The sequence below is a fragment of the Balaenoptera physalus genome (assembly GCF_965194825.1).
Source record: "Balaenoptera physalus genome assembly, chromosome: 12".
Lineage (NCBI taxonomy): Eukaryota > Metazoa > Chordata > Mammalia > Artiodactyla > Balaenopteridae > Balaenoptera > Balaenoptera physalus.
Window position 1 is genome coordinate 93,518,043 of NC_138897.1, and position 21,778 is coordinate 93,539,820.

Genomic DNA, 21,778 nt, shown 5'->3' on the forward strand with positions numbered 1-21,778 from the left:
TAGATCAGTTCCTGGCACAGAGCAGGGACGAAAATCCTTGCTGTGTGAATAAACACAGGAATGACCTTTGCAACAACATGTCGAGTTATCTTGTGCGCAGTTTACAGGTGAAGAATTGGAATCAGAAGGTCCTCGTGTTCAGAGTATGAGGGATATTTGCTGAATGACTGAATAAATGAATGATGCTTGTTATGCTGTACTGACCCATTGTACAGATGAAGGAATAAGCCAAGAGAGTCCACATGAGCTGGGAGAACAGTGTCCCAGGAGCCAATGATGGGAGCCCCAAGGTTCTGGAAGAGGCATGAGAATGGAAACGAAACCCATCATGCTCCAGGCTCCCTCCCACCGTGAACCTACCCTGCCCTCTAGCTCTCATCCTGTCCCGTAGCTGTGGCAAAGGAGGAGAAATCCTGCTCACCCACCAAGGGATTTATGAAGCAATTTGTATATGCTGGCATGGTAGGAAGCACTGCCAGACTTACAGACATTTCCCTAAGAGGTCATTCCTGCTGGCAGGAACTTCACAGCTTCACCCAAGCCTGAAACGTGCTAGTCATAAGGAAGAATAACACTACTTCATCTTGATATCTCATGCCAGGCTGCCACACGGGACTCAGAGACCTACAGGGAGCAGAACGGCTCAGGCTGTGCCACCAAAAGCTTGGGAACTAAGGAGTCTTCAAATGTTGCATCCCGATGACCTGTTAAACCCTCATGGGAGGGAACCTTCTAAGTATATCAGCCTGATTGGAGGGTCTCAGAGTGAGAACCTGAATTTTTGTATTTGTATTCAAGAATCAAATGATTATCCTTCCAGCTAATGTGTAGCACAGGAAACTGTATGCAATATCCTGTGATAAAACATGATGGAAAAGGATACAAAAAAAAGAATGTCTGTATGCATATAACTGAGTCACTTCGCTCTACAGCAGAGATTGGTACAACATTGTAAATCAACTATACTTCAATCAAAACAGATAATAATTATCCTGCCAGGCACTGGGAATATGAGTGTTGATGAAACAGGTATGGACCCTGATCTCTTGGAATTCACTGTCCATTTTGAAAGATGGAAAATAGTTAAATAAACAGAAAAAGAAATATTCCGTAGCAGCACTGGCAAATACTATGAAGAAGAGATGTGTGGTGTTGAAGAATTCGCAATAAGAGAGTGTATTAGATAGCGCACAGGTCCATTGCTCGTAAAAGGGACCTTGTTGAAGGCAGTGTAAATTAAAGAAAAAATTATCCTTCTGTTACATAAGCGTCTACAGTGGTTTGGTGCCTCTGCTCTGCGCTGCCGTCAGAAGCCCAGGCTCCTTCCCTGGTGGCTGGGGTACCGCTACGGGCTGCCCTCGCCCACGTAATCCAAGATGGTGCACCGGCCTGGCCAAGGGGAGGGTGGAGGGGGGAGGGCGTGGATGCCAGACCACAGAGAAGTGTTCTTGTCCTTATCTGAAGAGCAATGAGAAGTCTTTAAAGTACTTTAAGCAGGAAGGCGGCACAATCACATTTATGTAAACAATATTACTGGTAAACGTATAAGAAGTAGATTGGGAGAAGGGGTCCAAGAAGACACAAGCACCCAGTTAGACTAGAATAATAGACCAAAATAAGGATGAGATGTCTGCTGTACCTTCCCACCACTGTCTTCTTATACACGGCTCCGCAAGACCACCACCTTCCATGTCGACTGGCACCAAGCCTTCTGAAAAATAGCCGAAACCCCTGAGTTGGTCAAAATACTTGAGATTTTTGTTTAGGAAAAGGAAAAAGAAGTATGGAAAAGAGGCAGCACAGTGAGATTATTCTTTTTTATATAAATTTATTTATTTTATTTTTGGCTGCGTTGGGTCTTCGTTGTGGCACACAGGCTTCTCATTGCGGTGGTTTCCCTTGTTGCAGAGCACAGGCTCTAGGCTTGTGGGCTTCAGTAGTTGTGGCTCACGGGCTCTGTAGTTGTGGCTTGCAGGCTCAGTAGTTGTGGCACACGGGCTTAGTTGCTCTGCGGCATGTGGGATCTTCCTGGACCAGGGATCAAACCCATGTCCCCTGCATTGGCAGACAGATTCTTAACCACTGCGCCACCAGGGAAGCCCACAGAGAGATTATTCTAATAACTTTAAATTAGTCCTCCAGACCTCGCCCTACCTTCTCTTCTCCAAGACGTAGTGACAGCTTGTTCTGTAGGCTGTTCTCCATGCCTTTCCCGGGTAACCTAATAACTTTTTTCTTTCCATTTTCCACATCACATTAATTCTTCATAAGTGGTCCTTAGGATTCCTTGCTTGTTCTGCCTCAAGTGCAGTCTTTTCTCACCAGCGGTGTGTAAACTAGGCCAGCTAAATGGCAAAGACACCTACCTCATCCATCGTGCCTTCAATTTTCCACCTTGGAAGGGAGCCCTGAGTCTTACGTTAAGGATAAAAGCAAGTCACCTTAATACTTTACTGGCTCTTCGGCTGAGCATCTCACCCTTGCATTTCTGCACTGGGGCAGACAAAAGTAAGCCGCTCCCTAGAAACCACGAGGGGCACCATGTAGGTTTGCGTGGCTTTGAATAAAAGGGTCAGTTGGTGCGACAGAGCCTCCCCTGTAAATCATGGATTTAGCAAGAAAGAAACTGGTTACTTTTTAATTTAAATGTTTGAGTTTGTGAGGCAGGTCCACTCTGCAAAGGCATCAGGGGCCCAGACTCCTGCCAGCTTGTTGCTCCATCGCCCTAAGGTGTGTCTGTGGTGGACAGAGTCCAGGATGGCTCCTCACCACCAAACATTCCAGCCCATGGGGAGGGACCAAGGGGGAGCAGGGGGCCTGCCTCTTCTGCTTAAAGGCAGAACCCAGAAGTTGTACCTGCCACTTCCACTCCCATCCCATGGACAGAACACACACACGGCCATACCTAGCTGCAAGGGAAGCTGGGAGGTGTCATCTCGTATCCCGATTAGTCATGTGCCAAGCTAGAAGGGCATAATGGGATAAGGGGGGAGCTAGTATCCTCTGACACTGTAGGAACCTGACAATGTGCAGAGCACGCATATTGAAGGAAAACCAAGATGGAACCAGGAGAATGGGAAGAGTGGTCACTCTAAAGTAGAAGAACGTCCAATAATCAGACATCAGAGCCAAAGTCTTGGCAGCCCCTGGAGCCCAGGCTGGAGAGAGGTTCCCCCAGACAGGACACAGAGAGTTCAATTGCAGATGGCAGACCTGGGCAGAGTTTTCAAAAATTTTCAAGACACACGAGCAGGAACCAGGAGGGCACTGGAGAGCTGGCCAGCAACATGCAGAGCTGAATATTTAAAGCCACCATTGCCTCAAGTAAGAACTTTTATTTGCTCCCTGTAATAATGACAATAATCCTATAAAAATCAGATACCCCTGTTTGCAGGGCAGCTGCTGTGTTCCCAGCACCATGCCATGTGCTCTCTGGAGCAAGGCTGCACGTGATGTGCCCGAATCCTGGCTCTTGGCAGTCTTGGAAAATTATCTCTTTAGGTCTCAGATTTCTTGTCTGTAGAATGGGGATATCATAGGATTGTTGCAGGGATGAAAAACAATTTAATATGTAAACACTTAAAATTGTGCTTGTTACCTAATAAATGCTCGCTAAGTATTGCCTTTATAATAATTCTGATTTCTAGCAGCCTTGCTAAGGAGCAGGATTCTTAAGTAGAATTTCAGTCAACCCTGCATCATCCATTCTCTAGCAGCCCCTCACGCCAACATAAAATTCAAGTTAAAACACTGCGTCAGTGCCAAAGCAGCTTCAAGGCCAGCCCTCCACCCCACAATGCCACAAGCTGACTACAAATGGTGGCCATCCCTAAGTTTCATCTACATAGAAATTCTGGTTCAGCCACTGATGACCTCTAATTCTTCCAGTAACCCTGAGATGTGGATGTTACTAGTCCCATCTTATAAAAAAAAAATAATGTAAGTATAGCAAAGTGGTTTGAGAGAGAAGGATCTGCAATTTGAAATCAGCTCTGCCACCTATTGCTGTGCAACACTGGGGAAGATACTTAACTTCTCTGAGCCTCGGTTTCCTTACTTTACAATGGAAGCTGTATTTCCCACCTCAGTGATTGCCTTCAAGAGCAACTGAGTTGACACGTGTCAAATGCTTGACCCATCACGACAGCTGGTGTTGTTAAGAAAGTTTCTGAGATTTTGGTAGGCAGCTTCTGACATGGTGCCCAAAGATTTCTCCTCCTGGTGTCCATACCGTTACGTAATCCTGTCCTCTTCAGGGTGGGCTAGACTGGTGACTTACTTTTAACCAGTGTTGTAGGATGTCTAACTCACCCATGGTGATGGCGTGTCACTCCTGAGATTAGGTTACAGAGCTGTTCATGATGTACCTGGATCCTGGCTCTGGACAGTCTGGAAAAATTACTTGTGTATCATGAGCAGACTCTTTCCATTGACTTCTTGGCTTGCCTGTTGGCAAAGCCAACATGGTGGTCTCTAGCTAACAACCCAAAAAGAACTGAACCCTCGCAACAACCATGTGAGCCTGGAGGCAGATCCTTTTCCCAGTCGAGCCTTCAGATAAGACCCCAGCCTTGTCCAGCACCTTGATTGCAGCTTTGTGAGAGACCCTGAAGGAGAGGACTGAACTGAGCCTCTCCAGGACTCCTGACCCACAGAAACCTTGTGATCATAAATGTGTGTTGTTTTAAGATACAAAGTTTTGGGGTTAAGTTATGGCACAGTAACAGATAACTCATGCAGTGTCCTGACAGACACTCTAGGGTTGCTCCTATAAACTTGTGGGATGAAAAATTATACTGAATAAGGATATATAAACATAAGACATAAAAGTCCCTCATGTCTTTTTGGAGCTTTATAATTTGCAAAAGCATTTCAGTGGATATATGGAATTTGATCATCACAGCAAAACCTTGAGAGCTGGACAAAGGAATGAGTATTATGTTCATGTTACAGGTAAAGAAACTGAGACCCAAAGGCATTAGAAGTAATTTATTCAAAACCACCTAGCATCATATGGTATCACTTATATGTGGAATCTTAAAAAAAAGGGTACAAATGAACTTATCTATAAAACAGAAATAGAGTCACAGAAAACTCTGTGACTCTGTGTTGTTGCAGAAAACAAACTTATGGCTACCAGGGGGTAAGGAGGGAGAGGGATGAATTGTGAGATTGGGGTTGACATATACACACTACTATATATAAAATAGATAACTAATAAGGACTTACTGAACTCTACTCAATACTCTGTAACGGCCTATATGGGAAAATAATCTAAAAAAGAATGAATATATGTATATGTGTAACTGATTCACTTTGTTGTACACCTGTAACTAACGCAGCATTGTAAATCAATAAAAATTAAAAAAAGAAAAACCACCTAGCAAGCTAAGAGGAACAAATGATATTCTACCTTTGAACCCTGTGTTCTTTCCAAGAAGCTTACCACCTATTGGGCGAGCTTCCTCTTTGCAAAACCCAGAATTTATATCTTTGGCCATAATTTGACTGACCTCTAAGACCTGAATGAAGGACAGTGACGGAATATAATCTGAATAGATAAACATTTTAAAGAAATCAGTAGCCATCTCTGATCTTTCAGATTCCTCACATCCTAGGTTTTCAGAGTAAAAAGTCTGAAAAGATGGCGTGAGCAAGAACAGAGAAAAATGATTGATCTTCTGTGTACCTGTTTCCAACAACCTGTATTGTTTGGGCGAGGTTTTCCTAAGAAAATTGTTGACTTTGGGGACCTGAAAACATTATTTCTTTACTCATTTTATATACATGGGTTGGGTTAGTTCAACCATTTCCTGAAATTTTGAAATGTTTTTTTTTAGCCCTGTATTGACTGCAACCATACCATAGAGGGAAATGATGAGGAACGTGAGTGTTTGCTTTTTGCCAGTCTGGAGTATGTCAGGCTGAGATGATTCCTGAGGATCTGAATGGAAGAGGGATGCTGTTTTTCCATGAGCCGCATCCCTATGACCTAATCTTCCTTCAGAGGAGCAATGGGTGAATACATAGCCGTATTCCCAGCTACCTTGCCACGTCATGGACGTAATATAGCGTGATGATTCAGAACTGGGGCTCAGAAATAGGACTGCCCGGGTTCTGATTCTCACACTTCAACCCACTAACTGAACTTTGGCAAGTTACTGATCGTCTCTACGTCTGTGTTTCCTCATCTGCAAAACAGGATGATAATAGCAACATCTGCCTCCTACAGTTGTTTGAGAATTCAGTGAAAGAGCTTATAGAAGTGCTTTGCAAACATCAAGCATTATAGTTTTATTATGGGCATGGTCACAAGACAGCAACTGGAAATTGGTGGGGGTGGGGGGGGAATAGTGCCAGATGGATGCATCATTTTGAAAAGCAAATTCTGTTCATCGACCCTTCAGAAGACATCCAGACCCACTTCCAAGCCTTCCCAGGACCACTCAAGCATGGCTGGTCTTCTGAGACCCACAAGTCAGAACATTATTATGCCTCTTGGGGAATGGTCCACCCAGACCCATCTTTATCAAAGGCAGGGGTGGGAAGAATCCGAAGTTAAAAGAAGGAGGAACCAGCATCCATCACACAGCCCCTCCTGAGGAACACGTGCAAAGACACGTCCTACCTGCTGCCGCCACTGCGCCTGAGTGTGATTTAGGGAGCCAGCAATGTTGGGGACGTCTTTAGCAAGCATTGTGGCTGCTTCGTTTCCTTCCCCAAACATCTCTTACTAATGTCGTCTTGCAGTCATAGAGGAGAGCAGTTCCCTTGCAGGGACAGAGCAAATGCCTTTCGTGGAGCCCCTGAGTGATGAAGACGTTTAGTTTAACGGTTCGTGGGAAGCAGAGGGTTCCAGTGAGAAGGAAGGGGCTGAAATGTATGAAATTGAAAATATAAAAATAAACCATAAATGGCTCCAAGGATATGCTCTCCTCTGGCTTCCCTCCAACAGCTTTATTATTGATGCCAATGCCCTGTTCTACAAAGAGTTTTAGGTGATTTACAATATTCCATCCAATATGGGGAGCCAGAAGAAATTTCCAATAAATGACAATAGCAAATAGCTCTACTGTGCTTGCTCTGCACCTGGCACTATTCTAAGTACATTATACATAGTCCTTTCATCTCGACATCCCTATGAGGTAGGTACTGTAATTATCCCTGGTTTACAGATGAGCCACAGAGAGATTAAGAAACTCTCCAGGTTTATACAGCTGGTGAGCTGGGATTTCAACCCAGGCAAGCCTAACTCAGAGTCAAGGCTCTTAACCTCGCGTGCTAACCCGACAAGGAGAAGATGAAGGCAAGAAAATGAGGTCAATGCAAGAGCAAGGTTGGTACACGAAACGGATGCCCTGAAACCCTGGACCCTTGCTGGGGCGGCCCAGGGATGTGCCTCTTAGCCTTCCAGCAGCCCTCAGTAATAATCAGCACCGCCAGGTGAAAGTTTCAAAGTGCCCATCTCTCGGGTAGATGGAAACAGTTGGTCCAGAGAAAAGCATAGTCAAGGTGACACCAGAAAAGAATGCCTACCGTGGGTTCTTTGGTGCAGTACACTGCAATCTTCAGTTTCGTTCATTTAACAAACTTATTAAGATGCTTCTCTGTACCAGACACTCGCTGTTCTAGGCCCGAGTGCACTGATTAGGCTAAGACCCTTCTCTCTCGTGGCTTCCGGTCCAGAGAGGAGAGAGAAAAGAGAGAAAGGGAGAGAGGACAAATGACTCTATGGTATATCAGAGGAAGACCAGCACGTGGAGGGACGTTGAGGTGTGGGAGGGTGTGCTGGGTGAGTTTGAGCCGTCAGCCAAGTCCTCTTCGAGGAGGTGATGTCTGACACCAGAATGAAGTCCAAGAGGGACCCTCTTGGTTCTGTGGAGGAAGGGTGTTCCCAGCAGAGGGGCAGCTAGCTGGATTTGGGACCATGCTAGGTTTGTCCAAGGACCAGCAGTGTAGCTAGAGCAGGATGCATGAGGGGACCACGGTGAGGTCAAGGTCAGAGAGAAGAGAAGGGGGTAGGAAGGATGTTATCAGGACATCCTTGTCAGGACAAGCACGTCAAGGGCCTAGGGGGCCCGATTCCTTTGCAATCTCCTCTCCACAGCAAAGATCAGGTCCGAATGTGATTTTCACTCTGCCTCTCTTACAAAGACAGATGTTAAAAGTCCTAATGAGCTCTCAGATGGGGGAAAAAAGAAAGAGTGTTTTCACCCACCTCCACTAAAGTGTATATGTATGTTTCTAACGAATGCATGTAAAAAGAACAGGGCAGAGATTTTCATAACCAACAAGGGAAGAACAGAGGAAAGGCGGGTGGAAGGGAAAAAAATGAAAGCACAGTTTACATTTTCCATTTATACCATCAGCTTTTTATCAGCCAGGTGACACGGCGACAGAGCCTGCGCTCGGCGGGGCTGGTAGAGAGAGTAGTAAAACCTGACAGGTAATATGGTAAATCAAGACAGTCAGCAAACATCTGTCGGGGATGATAATATTCAAGGGGTTTCATTGTTTCTATGAAAACTTAGTTACGCTGGGCTTGAATTAATTTTTCATTGTCTCCAGTTAAACAAGGACTGCTTACACAGCTGCCTCGAATAGAACCTTGATTACATTCCATCTTTTGCCAAAATCATGAAAGAAAAAAAATAGTGAAATAAAATCAAAGACCTGCTTCAGATGTATTGAAGTCATTTCTGCCCTCCAAGCCCCTGGATTCTTTCTTTCTTCAGCACATTCTCTCTTGATCAGTTCTGATGTTCTTTTATTATCAGGCTGTTAACATGAAAAGGGAAAGGGGAGATGCAGAATAAACTCTGGCCATATTAGGTAAAAATGTGAAAAAGCATGTAACCTGGAGTGGATGCAGCTGGGGTTGTTTTCTCATGGTAAAGCCCCCTAGCACCAAAGAGGAGTGAAAAGGTAAAAATGCAAGGACTGAGAAATACGCACACACACACACCACCATAGTCACATTGAGAAAAGACGCAAGACCTGTTCTGATGTTTCACTGGAGCACGGCCATTTGGGATATACTTTCTGTTGTCAGTTTCCTTTGCAAATAATTAGCAACACTTGAGTGAGTTCATGGGCCTTCACAAATCTTGTTGTGACATGCATGTCAGAAAAAACTGCTCTGATGAATGAGTCTTGGGTTAGACTTCCTTCCAGAATCTGGTTGGGGTTTTTTTCTTTTTTTTCTAAGCATTCGCTGCCCTAAGGGATGTGTTGCTGATATCAGCAACAGAAGCCAGACTTCGGCGGCCAAACAAAACAGTTTGGGGTTTTTTGCCCTTTGACACAACATGAGATTCGGAGTCTAGGGCTGGGGCTGCTGTAGTGGCTCCACAAAGCCACCAGGGACCCAGGCTCCTTTTCTCTTCCCGCTCTGCCATCTCTGGCATGTGCCACCCTTTCTCATGTTCACAAAATGGCAGCTATACCTCCAGGCATCTTGTTTGTGTTCCAGGTGTGATGGATGGGGGAACGTGTGCGGCAAAAGCGATAGGTGAAGGCTGGCCAGGTCTGTCTCTTTTGATCAGAAAAACAGCTTTCTTGTAAGCCCAACCTGTAGCCATCTGTTTATAGCTCATGGCTCGATAGGACCCAGCCAGCCATCCCTAGCAGCAAGAAAGACTGAAGAGGTGAAGATTCTTACTTTGGGCACGTCACAAGCTGAACAAATCAGGGTTCTGTTAGTAAATTAGAAGGAAAGAATGGTGTTGGGTACACAACCGACAGTGGCTACTCCAGATATAAGGAGGGACATACTTTCTTTACACGTTTGGATATAATTGTGTGAAGGTGTAATGGCTGGAGTTGCTGTAGCAACCTTGAAACTCTGCCAGAGAAGCCTGAAAACAAAGGCCGGTGCTCTGAGGATGGTAGAACAGAAACTTGGAGACTAACTATGTCTTTGATATTTCTGAGTCACTGGATCAGCCAACCCTGAACTAGCCCCCTTTCACTCTTCCTCTTTGGTGAAGTTGATACATGTCACATCATTTAACTCAGTCTGAGTTAGAGTTTCTGGAATGTTCAAAGTATTGGTACTTACATAACCTTCCGTCTCCCTTTGTGAAGTCTATATACCCTCCTGTATACAGGAGAGTGGGGTTTTTTTAATGATTTTTTAAATTTTAGTAAAATAGACATAACATAAAATTTACCATTTTAACCGTTTTTTAAATGCACAGTTCTGTGGCATTAGGTACTTTCCCATTGATGTGCAGCCGTCACCACTATTCACCTCCAGAAATTCTTCATCATCCCAAACTGAAACTCTATGCCCATTGAAAAACTCTCCATCCTCCTCCCCTATCCCCTGGCAATCACCATTCTGCTTTCTATGAATTTTAGCTCTAGTTACCTCGTATAAGTGGAATTAGACAGTATTTGTCTTTTCAAAGGAAGTGTTTTCATCAGGACTTTATGCGTGTAGGTCATGGAGAAGCCCAACTGAAATGTGTTTAAGAATTGTTTTTAAGAAATATAACTGGCTCATGAAACCACAAACTCCTCAGGAGAGCTGGTTTCAGGCACGGCTGGATACAGCAACCAGAACTATGCCATGGAGATGTGCCTTCTCTTCCTTTCCTTGGTAGCTCTCTTTTCTTCTATGTGGGCCCCATTCAGAGGCAGATTCTCCTCTCCTGGTGCCAGGTCTCTACCTTCTTAGGTGCAAGTTAGGTGAAGAGGAGATTACCTCTTCTCAACTGTTTCCATAAAAATTCCAGGGTAGAGACTGTTGAACCTGAGTGAGTCACATATTTATCCCTGAACCGATCATGTAACTTCTGCTGGCCTCTGATTGGCCTGAACCTGGGTCACATGACCACTTGTGACCTCTGCTGACCTCTGATTGGCCAGGCCTGGACCACATGCCCACTTCTTGAACTGGGTGTTCACTCAGTCCCACTGGTGACATCTATACTAAGAGTGATGGAGATAGGACCCCAAGGTAAAGCCCCTCAGCCCCAAAGAGCAGTGAAAAGGTTTCCCTAAGGAAAATCGGGTCCTGTTATTGGAAAAGGAATATGCTAGACAGGCAGACTCAACAGATGCCCACTCCAGGGGCACTTCGACCACAGTGTACGAGGTAGCCCCTGTGTTCCAGTGGGAGCCAGAGTCTCCCCACACCTGGGCTCTTCCGCAGCACCCGCACTTCCTCGTCCTGGTTTACCGGACTCTGAACAGGTCTATTTCCCCCCTCTCCATTGCACACTCTTCCTCACTCACCCTTGGATCCCTCAAAGCATTGCACCCCTACGTGGTGCTAATCAATACTTAACTAATTTTGATTCATCGCAATGCTACCATTTGGAGCTTCATTTTTACAGTAATAGCTATTGTGTCTTGAGTGCCAACTATAGTCTGGGGAGGCACTTTACCACTTGCATTTGATCTTTGCGACAGGGAGAAACTGTTAACTTACAGATGAGGAAACTGAGGCTCGGACAAGTCAAGAAGCGTTTGCTCGTAGCTCATTGTTACCTCGTAAGGGAACAGAGTCTCCTGCCCAGATATGACTGATGATGTCATTTGCTCTTTTGGCCAAATTTGGTTTGATTTGATTTTTTAATGTTATTTTTTAAGTATTTATTTAGTCACACCAGGTCTTAGTTGCGGCAGGCAGGCTCTTTAGTTGCGGCTCGCTAGCTCCTTGGTTGCAGCACATGGGCTCCTTAGTTGTGGCATGCATGCGGGATCTAGTTCCCTGACCAGGGATCGAACCCGGGCCCCCTGCATTGGGAGTGCAGAGTCTCATCCACTGTGCCACCAGTGAAGTCCCTCTTTTGGCCAAATATTAGATTCTCCTTCCCCAGAGCCCCCTTCCTGAAGGCAGATGAGGGCTTCCGTTCCAGAAAATTGGCAGGGATTCAACGTAGACTGGATCTTTCCATGAGATCCAGATCCATGGACTCAGGGAATTCCAAGTAACAACAACAACGACAAAAAAGCAAGCTCCCCTGAGGCACCAGGCATTGATTTCTCAGCCCTCATAGAGGAAAGGCCTGTATCCATGAGCTGTATCACTGGGTTTAGCCAGTTCAGGTAGAGAACACAATCTCCAGACGTCCTTAGCACCCCTTATTATGTGACACCTGGCCTCTCCACACATTTTCAGTATGTGACTGTTCCCTGAAGACGCTTGTATTTGCACCCCCTTTCCTAAGGGGTCAGTGGATGAATAATAGGCCACAGCAGAGGTAACTTGTGGTCAAATAAAGGACTGACATCTAAGGAGGCTTTGCTCTAAAATTCCTCATTATAGGTGCCTCCCTTTAGGTACATACTTGGTCCTTTTGTGAGCATGGATTACCCTATGCTTCCTTTAACTTTCCTGGCAGCAGGATTATGGCATAATAACTCTGACCAGCCTTTACATGGTTACAGGATAATTTCCACCCCCCCAAATGGTAAAATTATAAAAATGAGCATGTGTCAGAAGTTTTAGTTGACCAGTGATTAATGAGGGAACCTGAAAAACGTTATAACTATTCAAAGAAGCATTTGGAAAGCAGAGACATATATAGGCCATGAAATATATGTATAAGGAGGTGAAAACTGCCTTTTTCCACCTGGGTCGGGGGAGAAATCAGTTGTCCCTCCATTGGACATACTTTATATGTCTTATTGACAAGAATTCTTTACATTGCTACCATCTATCTATAATTTACAGAATAGGTCAAAGATGGTAATAGGAAGGCTGCATTCTAAACAAGGCATAATTTTCCATCAAAGATACTCAGTCTTTTGGTCCGTTTCAGTCGCTTGCAATATTTCCTAGGGATCTGCGGACACCAGATTATCAGAGGCTGAAATTGTCTGTCTCTCCTGATATCACATGCCCCTCTGGTCTAATTCATGATGGGGACCACCCCTGCAGTATCAGCTGCGTCCCCTTGTCTGTGAGCATCGGGGTCAAAGCCTTCTCTCCAGAAGCCTTTGAAATTATTTGGGGCAGAGAAGAGCCCGCCATTGAATAAGGAGAGGATGGTCACAGCTGCGCCGTACGTAAAGGCAGGTTCTCCCTGTTCAGTGGTTCCTGTCTTCGAGCCCTTCCCCCTCTACACGAAACTTGCCTTTGCATCAGTAAGTTGCACCCACTGACAAGTGGCACTCCTGCAGTTACTCTGTAGCAATAATAACAGCTGACATGTTTGTGTGCTTTCTGTTTGTGGGAGGTTTTGCCAAGCACTTTGCATCTCTTAACTGTCCCACTGGCTCCTCTACAATTATCCCTGGTCCACACATGGGGACACTGAGACTTTAAGAGCCTAAGCAACTTGCCTGGGACAGCACCACTCATGGGCTGCAGAGCTTCAAAGGCAGGTCATCAGACTCCTGGAACAAAGCTTTTGTTGTTGCTGTTTGTCGATGATGGTGCTCATGGCGAAATAGATTTTATATGGTGCTAGGAGAATGCTGCTTGGAATACTTGAAAGATGCTTTAAAAATTCACCTCTCTCTTGCCTTCTGTTTCTCATGCAACTTTTTTCTGCTGTTTACAAGGGTTTTTTTTTTCCAATTCTTTTCCATGATGGTTCATTACAGGATAATGAATATAGCTCCCTGTACTATACAGTAGGACCTTGTTATTTATCCATTCTGTATATAATAGTTTGCATCTGCTAATCCCAAACTCCCACTCCATCCCTCCTCCACCCCGCCCTCCCTCTTGGCAACCACAAGTCTGTTCTCTGTGTCTGTGAGTCTGTTTCTGTTTCATAGATAAGTTCATTTGTGTCATATTTTAGATTCCACATATAAGTGATATCATATGGTACTTGTCTTTCTCTGTCTGACTTCACTTAGTATGATCATCTCTAGGTCCATCCATGTTGCTGCAAATGGCATTATTTCATTCTTTTTTATGGCTGAGTAATATTCCATTGTATATATGTACCCCATCTTCTTTATCCATTTGTCTGCTGATGGACACTTAGGTTGCTTCCATGTCTTGGCTACTGTAAATAGTGCTGCTGTGAACATTGGGGTGATGTATCTTTTTGAATTAGAGTTTTGTCTGGATATATGCCCAGGAGTGGGATTGCTGGATCATATGGTAATTCTATTTTTAGTTTTCTGAGGAACCTCCATACTGTTCTCCATAGTGGCTGCACCAATTTCCATTCCCACCAACAGTGTAGGAGGGTTCCCTTTTCTCCACACCCTCTCCAGCATTATTATTTATAGTCTTTTTGGTGACGGCCATTCTGATTGGTGTGAGGTGGTACCTCATTGTAGTTTTGATTTGCATTTCTCTAATAATTATTGATGTTGAGTCTCTTTTCATGTACCTATTGGTCATCTGTTCCCATACAACATTTTTTTGAGATATAATTCACCTGCCATAAAATCCACCCTTTTAAAAGTCTCAAATCATTTAGTATGGTAACAGATTTGTACAACGCTCACTGCTACCTAATTCTAGAACATTTTCATCACCCCAAAAGGAAACCCACACCTGTGAGCAGTCACTCGGCCTTCTATCCCTCCCCCCATCCCCACCCAGCCCCTGGTAACCACTCACCTTTGTTCTGTCTCTACAGATTTGCCTGTTCTGGACATTTCATATAAATGGAATCCTACAACATGTGGCCTTTTGTGTCTGGCTTCCTTCACTCAGCATGACGTTTTGAAGGTCCATTCATGTTGTTGTGTGTGTCAGCATTTCACTCCTTTTTATTGCTGAATACTATTCCATTGTATGGATGGACCACAGGCACCTGGGCACTTTTCCCCCACAGCTTTATCGAGGTATAATTGACAAAGTTATATATTTAAATTATACAGTGTAATTTGACATAAGTATACATTGTTAATTTTTTTTTTTTTTGGTGAAAATGCTTAAGATCTATCTACTCTCTTAGCAAATTTCAAGTATACATCACAGTATAATGAACTATAGTCACCATGATGGACCTTAGATCCTCAGAACTTATCCATGTTAATAACTAGAAATTTGTGCCCTTGGACCAGCATCTCCTCATCCCCACCCAGTGCCAACAGCCCCTGACAACCACTGTTCTACTCTCTGTTTTTAAGAATTCAACTTTTTTTTTTTTTAAGGTTTCACATATAAGTGATAACAGAAGGTATCTGTCTTTGTCTGTCTGGCTTATTTCACTTAGCACAGCGCCATCCAGTTTCATCCATGTTGTTGGATTTCCTCCTTTTCACGGCTGAGTAATATTCCATTGTGTGTATATAGACCCCATTTCCCTTCTCCCTTCATCAGCAGGGACCTGTGCTCTTAATCCCATCTATTACTGTCTCTTGTCACTGTTGGGAGAGCAATTGTCAAAGTAACAGTGGGAGATGCACCCCCATATATACTTGGAGGCTGTGGCCCTGGCTCAGGGTGGAAGGGGGAAGCCTGGGGCGCTGGAAGACACGCCTTCCCTGAGCCAGTGGAACTTGTCTCCCACGCATCCTTGGAAGCCAAGCTGCTCCCGTGAAATAGTGCAGCGCTGAGCCCTGGGGTGAGCACCTGCTCCCAAGTCTGGGGAACATTCCTCTTGTAAACTAATTGGCCCATAAAGGGATTGGAGAGCGCCTCTGGGCACTGGCTGCTCTGCTCTTATTAACTCAGCTCTCCTCCTCCGGCCTTGCCCTCCTGAAGTAGCTGTTGATCTTTTAAAAGTTTTATGATCTTATCTTGGGGTCACAGAGAGAGCAGATACCTTTAACTCCCCCCAGGGCATGAGATGAGCCTGGCTCACTTCCCACTAACCGGGTATCACACTTTGGGTCCTATCGCCACCCACCCTGCCTTGTTAGAAGCCTGGAAATACCACCTTCCGCTTTGCTGACCTCAGATGACTCTGCAGGGTCTCTAAGACACCCGTGGCAGAGTTTCCTAAACGCCATTCACGATCTTTGTCCTATCTGCAGAACCTCCGTACTATTATTATTCCGTCAGTATTTTAAATGAAAGCCAACTCATCTTGTTTTCTATTGAAATACGTTTATTTCAAGAGGAAACTTGAAGTTATTCCTGAATAAGAAAAACCCAGTATCAGTTGCCATAAAAAGGAGGCAAACATAAAAATAAATGCAATTAAATTCTTGGCCTGGGGAGGTCTCCAGTCTGGTGGAGACCTGTGGTCCTGAAAGGCTCCCCTCCTCCATTCTGGAGGCCCCAAGAGAGCTTTCATCTCAATCCTTCTCTTTTGTAGGAAGAGAAGGATGCATTTGAAATGAGAATGTAGGTCATGCCTGGAAGCTAGGCAAGCTGCATGCCGCCCACCTCCCAACCCTAGAGATTCCACTTAAAATCATCTTGAGTGCTAGGTGCTGTACGGGTACCTCACTAAGGGGAACGTTGGGCTGTCAGATGGTCGTTTTGTTACCGGAAGTGGGGTCCGGCTGCTCGCTGCTCAAAAGCCAATAAAGAGGCCAGGTTGGTGGAGAGGAAAGTTTGCTTTATTTTGGATGCTGGCAACGGGGGCTGGGAGGATGGGGAACTCCTGTCCAAAGGCCGACTCCCCCACTGACAATCGGGGGCAAGCGCTTTTATAGACAGAGGGAAGGGGCTCCGTGCAGAACCAGCACAGGCAGCTCTGACAGGCATCTTGAAACTGGTCATCGGTGGTCTGACCAGCGTCCTCTTGATGGTTTTCAGTACAGTGAGTCTTCAGTTCCAGGGTCGGTTTGTTCCCATTTCCTTGAGGCCAGTTCTCGGAATTGTGGCAGCTTATGTCATGGCTACAGTCCGGTCATCGTGTAGTTAACTTCTCCACCTGGTAGGGGTTTCAGTATCTATAAGACAGCTCCCAGGATATGGCTCAGAATATGATCTATAGCCCTTGAGGAGGAGCTAAAGGTCCTTTACTCTGCTTAGTGACTAAACTATTATTATTTAGTCTTGTTGGACTGTTTTCCTTTGTTTCTTCATTTTTGTCACTTCTCTGATTAAACTTATTCTTTGGCTGAAGTTTTTCCACAGACAGAAGGCAGGCGGAGGACATGGCGGGGACGGACCGTAGGGTCCTGCTCCGTTTCAGTTTCTTGTCCTATCATTCAAGGTCGCATCCAAAGGTCACTGTCAGTCCTCATCTTCCGCCTTAACCAAGCCCTCCTTCACCTCCATCTGAGCTCCTTGGGTGCCCACTCATAACTTGACTCTTCCTGGTTCGCCCTTCAGTAATGCCCATCCAATGTCATTGCAACCTTGAAAGCCTACTTCCTATCTGATAATTGATTATCCAATGCAGATTATTTACCAAATAGATCTTTTCCTCCTATTAAGCTTACCTGTGGCTGGGAAATTTTAAGGTTGCGTGCTTGTTTTTTTTGGGTTTTTTTTAGTAATAAAGAATTATAATTAGGGAAGCAGAAACACCATAGAAGCATTATTCTAAATAAAAATAACTGGACGTTGGGACTTCCCTGGCGGCACAGTGATTAAGACTCCCTGTTCCCAGTGCAGGGGGCCCGGGTTTGATCCCTCATCGGGGAACTGGATCCCACATGCATGCCACAACTAAACAGCTTGCCTGCCGCAGATAAGACCCAGCACAACCAAATAAATAAATACATATTTTTTTAATGACTGGAGATTTTTATAAGTAGGGGATTATTGGTACTACCCCTGCCTTCTAACGATTAAAGTGATGTCCCAAAGTCTCTTCAGGAAAATGCTGGAGCTACAAACAAATAAATGAATGAATAAACACTGCTAAAGAAAAATAAGTTCTATCCATGGAAGTGGTGAGTGGCGCCATCTTGAATTTCAGGGGTAGGTGCAATGGTGGAGCTCCCGCAGCCCCTGGAGTGGTTTCTGGACCACTGGTTGGCTGGAGAATGGGGGCACATGAAGGAACCTCCTTGGCCTGTCTCCTGCATATCTCACCATCTAGTGGCCCAGCTTCATTCACACATTGAACAGATTGGCCCTTATTGAGAATCGTTTCCGCTCTAATGTGTTCCATTAAGGGTGTATCATCAGTCATCCTATCGACACATTACTCTGAAAGCTGTTGAAAGAGTGACACGTGGTGCAAATATGCTGGGGCGGGCAGGGAGAGCATAAACAATCTTCTTGCATGACCCACTCCTTCTCCTACAAACGAACACCTTGACCCCTGGTTCTCTAGTCAGGTAACTTTGGGAAATAGTGCAGTCTGTATCCCCTTTCTTGGAGTGTCCTAGTGCACATTGCATAGTAAGGCTCAGATGAGTCCTGCAGGCGGAGAACGTTTTGCTTCCCAAATGTACTGGGTGACAGAACCTCCCCCCCGCAATGGGGTACACCCAGGGAGCCCGCTTAGAGAGGTGATGCATTCACTGTGCTCTGTGCTCTCCTCCATCCTGGGCAGGGGAGAGGGAAGGAGAGAAGTGTGATGAAGCAGAGTGCCTGCCTTCAAAGGGCTGCCAGTTCCCCCTGGGGAGGTGAGGCTGCCTGATACTGACCTGAAATTAACCAAGATGCGGGTCCTGGGCCACTTGGCTGTACAGATCCAGAGGGAGATAAGGATGGTCCTGGTCAGTCAAGCAAGGCTTCATGGGGGAATCTGCACAACTCCAGGCCTGGACAGACAGCTTAGATTTAGCGAAAGAGGAAGGGGAAGGTCAGGGAACAGCAACAGCATACACACCTCAAAGCCCGGCATTCCCAAGCAGTGAGGAAAGATTCAGGAGGAAGACAAGAGTTCAAAACCCGCCATGTGCACTGGCTGTGGGACCTTGGCCAGGTGAGTTCATCTCTCCAAGCCTCAGTTCCCTCATCTATAAAATGGGAATAATTCTGTGGCGAGTTGTTCTAAGGATGAAAAAAATAACAGCCCACATAAAGATCCTGGCACAAATAAATCTTACTGCACCATTGCCTGGCTAGAGGGAAGCCAAGGTCTCAGCCCAAGTCGGAGGATTGGACCACCAAAGGACATTTTTTTATTCCATGCAGAAGTTGTAAAATGAACACATTTTACCTAAAAGTCTAGATTTCTGAAGGCTCTTGCAAAGGACAGAAGTACATTCCACTTGGCACGAATGGCGTGGGACCAAGACTCAGCTGGGGACGTTACTTAGCAACCGTCCCCATCCCCCAACAGGGAACTTACACCACCCACTCACCCACCTTGTTACACTTGGCTATGTGACTCACCCTGCCCTCACAGACATCTCCATTTTCACTTAGGTTCACTCTGGGCAGGATAATCCTTTGTCGTAGGGTCTATCCTGTGCCTTGTAGGATTTTCAGCAGCATCCTTGACCTCTCCCCACTAGATGCCAATAGCACTTCCCTAAAAATGTCTCCAGACATCGCCAAGTGTCCCCGGAGACGGAGGGCAAAATAACCCCTATTTGAGAACCACTGGTGTACCCCCAAACCCTCCTGCCCTCCAGAGGTTGGGGACACCATGGAGAAGTAAAAGGAGGTCAGCTTAATGGGGGGAACACTGGGGCTGCAGATGTCAGGGAGAACTTTGCACGGGTTTGGGCGGCAGGTACAGAGCCGTTGCAGTGACGCCTGTGGATGTGGAACCGGCACCTGTGAGGCCCTCAGACTGGATCACAGCGCTGTCCCCGTTCCGGGATTTCTTCTTTTCCTTCCCTTTCAAACTACACATTTACAAAAGAAATGTTTAATTTGCCAATCACAGTGAGCTCCCGAACCCAGCCAGCCCTTGACCAAATGTACAGCACGTGTCGGCGGCGAGGCCTCTCGCAGACTTCTGCGCCATCAGCGAGAGAGGAAACACTCTTTATGGCGTCTGCAAGGGCCACGTCGCATCGGTGGGTTTAGCAATATTTCATAGCTCGCTTTGACTTTCCTTTGAAGGCGGTCGATTTTCATCACAGCGGTTAGGAAAAAAAAAAAAAAAAAACCCTGGCTTCTTGAATCTGAACTTCTTTCCCAGTCTTTAAAATGCAAAGTTCGCCGTTATAATGACCAGCCGGGATATTAGACACATTTCAGACCCAGCTGGAGTGTATTTCAGAGCCAGGCAGCTGATGTCAATTTTCCCGAATTCTCATCTTCTCTTTTGACTGCGTTAGCTTGACGGGGCTCTGGTTCAGGGCGCTCCGAGTGGTGCCAACTCATAAAGGAACCAAGTTATGAGGAAATGGAGAAAGCAGATGTTTTATTCACATTCCCTGAAGAGATGAATTGGGGGTGATGTATATCGCTGATGGTTTGTGCCATTGAGAAAAGTGGAGATGTGAGCCGGCTTTGCAGACCCAAAGAAGTGGCTTCAACCCCACGACTCCTCTCTGCATTTTTCTCAGCAAACCCGCCCCCTGACCATGTGGCAGATGGGGAACAAGATAATAGAGGGATAAAGATTAAAGTGCTATGAGCCCAGGTTTCGGGGACCACAGGGCTTTGATGGAGAGACAAGCATATAAAAAGGAAGTTGGAAATATTTGCAGCCCACGTAACAGGCTCACGTGAAGTAGAACCAGGAATGAGAAACAGAGAAACAACTCGATGGACAGTATGCAAAGAATATGAACAGGATGTTGGCTGAACAGGAAATAAAAGTTGCCAATAAACTTAAGGAAAAGTGCTCAGCATGACTGGCAATTAGAGAAATGTACATGAAAACAGTGAGATGCCGTTTCTCACAGGAGAAGTGGAGACTTACACACCCCATATGGGGCTGTAAGTTGGTACAGACTCTTTGGAAAACAGTTTGGAATTTTCTATTCAACGTGTAAGTGTTCAACTCTTATGAGGCAACTTCCTGGTGGTTACACTCACGAAAAAGCATCTATGCAAAAAGACTTTACGATATACGGTGGAATATTACTCGGCCATAAAAAAGAATGAAATAATGCCACTTGCAGCAACATGGATGGGCCTAGAAATGATCATACTGAGTGAAGTAAGTGAGACAGAGAAAGACAAATATCATATGATACCACTTAATATGTGGAATTAAAAAAAAGGATACAAATGAATTTATTTACAAAACAGAAATAGACTCACAGACATAGAAAGCAAGCATGTGGTTACCAAAGGGGAAAAGGAGGGGGAGGGATAAATTAGAGGAGTCTGGGATTAACAGATTTGTGCTATTATGTATAAAATATTCAGTATCTTGTAATAACCTGTAATGGAAAACAATTTGAAAGTTAATCTGAAAAACAATATATATGTATAACTGAATCACTTTGCTGTACACCCGAAACTAACACAACATTGTAAATCAACTATACTTCAATTAAAAAATAAATGGTTAAGATGATAAATTTTATGTTGTGTGCATTTTACCGCAATTAAAAGTAAAAAGTAAAACGAAGGGGGATATTTGTAAATGGCTAGCAGATCTCTGGAATGGTATACAGTGCGAGGGGCTCTGAGAAATTAAGGGTCAGAGATGAGAGAGAAACTCCATTTGCACCATATTCTTGTCTTGTTTGAATTTTTGTTACTGTGCGTGCGTGTCGCCTTTAAAAGCATCTTTAAGTGTCAAAAAATGGTGAATAATTAGAATCGCCAAATATACTTTAACAACATAGGTTATAAATACGTAATGTATATTTCTATGTAATTCATGTTATGTATTTATATTAATATATTGTGTTTATGTAAGTAAATAGTGTATATTATAAGGATATATTTAGCAGTGTATATTTAGCGATCTCTGACCTAGTTTGCAAGACCCTAATTCTTCTTTGTTGTGGTTAAAAGGATTATAAGCTGCAGGGTAAAAATGGGATTTGGACTTGCATTTTTCCACGGTTACATAAGCAAATAAAACTGCCAGACTGCTCTCTTTACTTAAATATTCCTTAATGATGTGTGAGATTTTGCCTC

The 21,778-nt window shown here is 44.8% G+C and overlaps 1 protein-coding gene across 1 annotated transcript in view; it reads left to right on the forward strand.

Annotated features, from left to right (window-relative positions):
* TMEM132C (transmembrane protein 132C) overlaps positions 1–21,778 on the forward strand; it is a 382,473-nt gene that overhangs the window by 264,487 nt on the left and 96,208 nt on the right. The window lies entirely within an intron of this gene.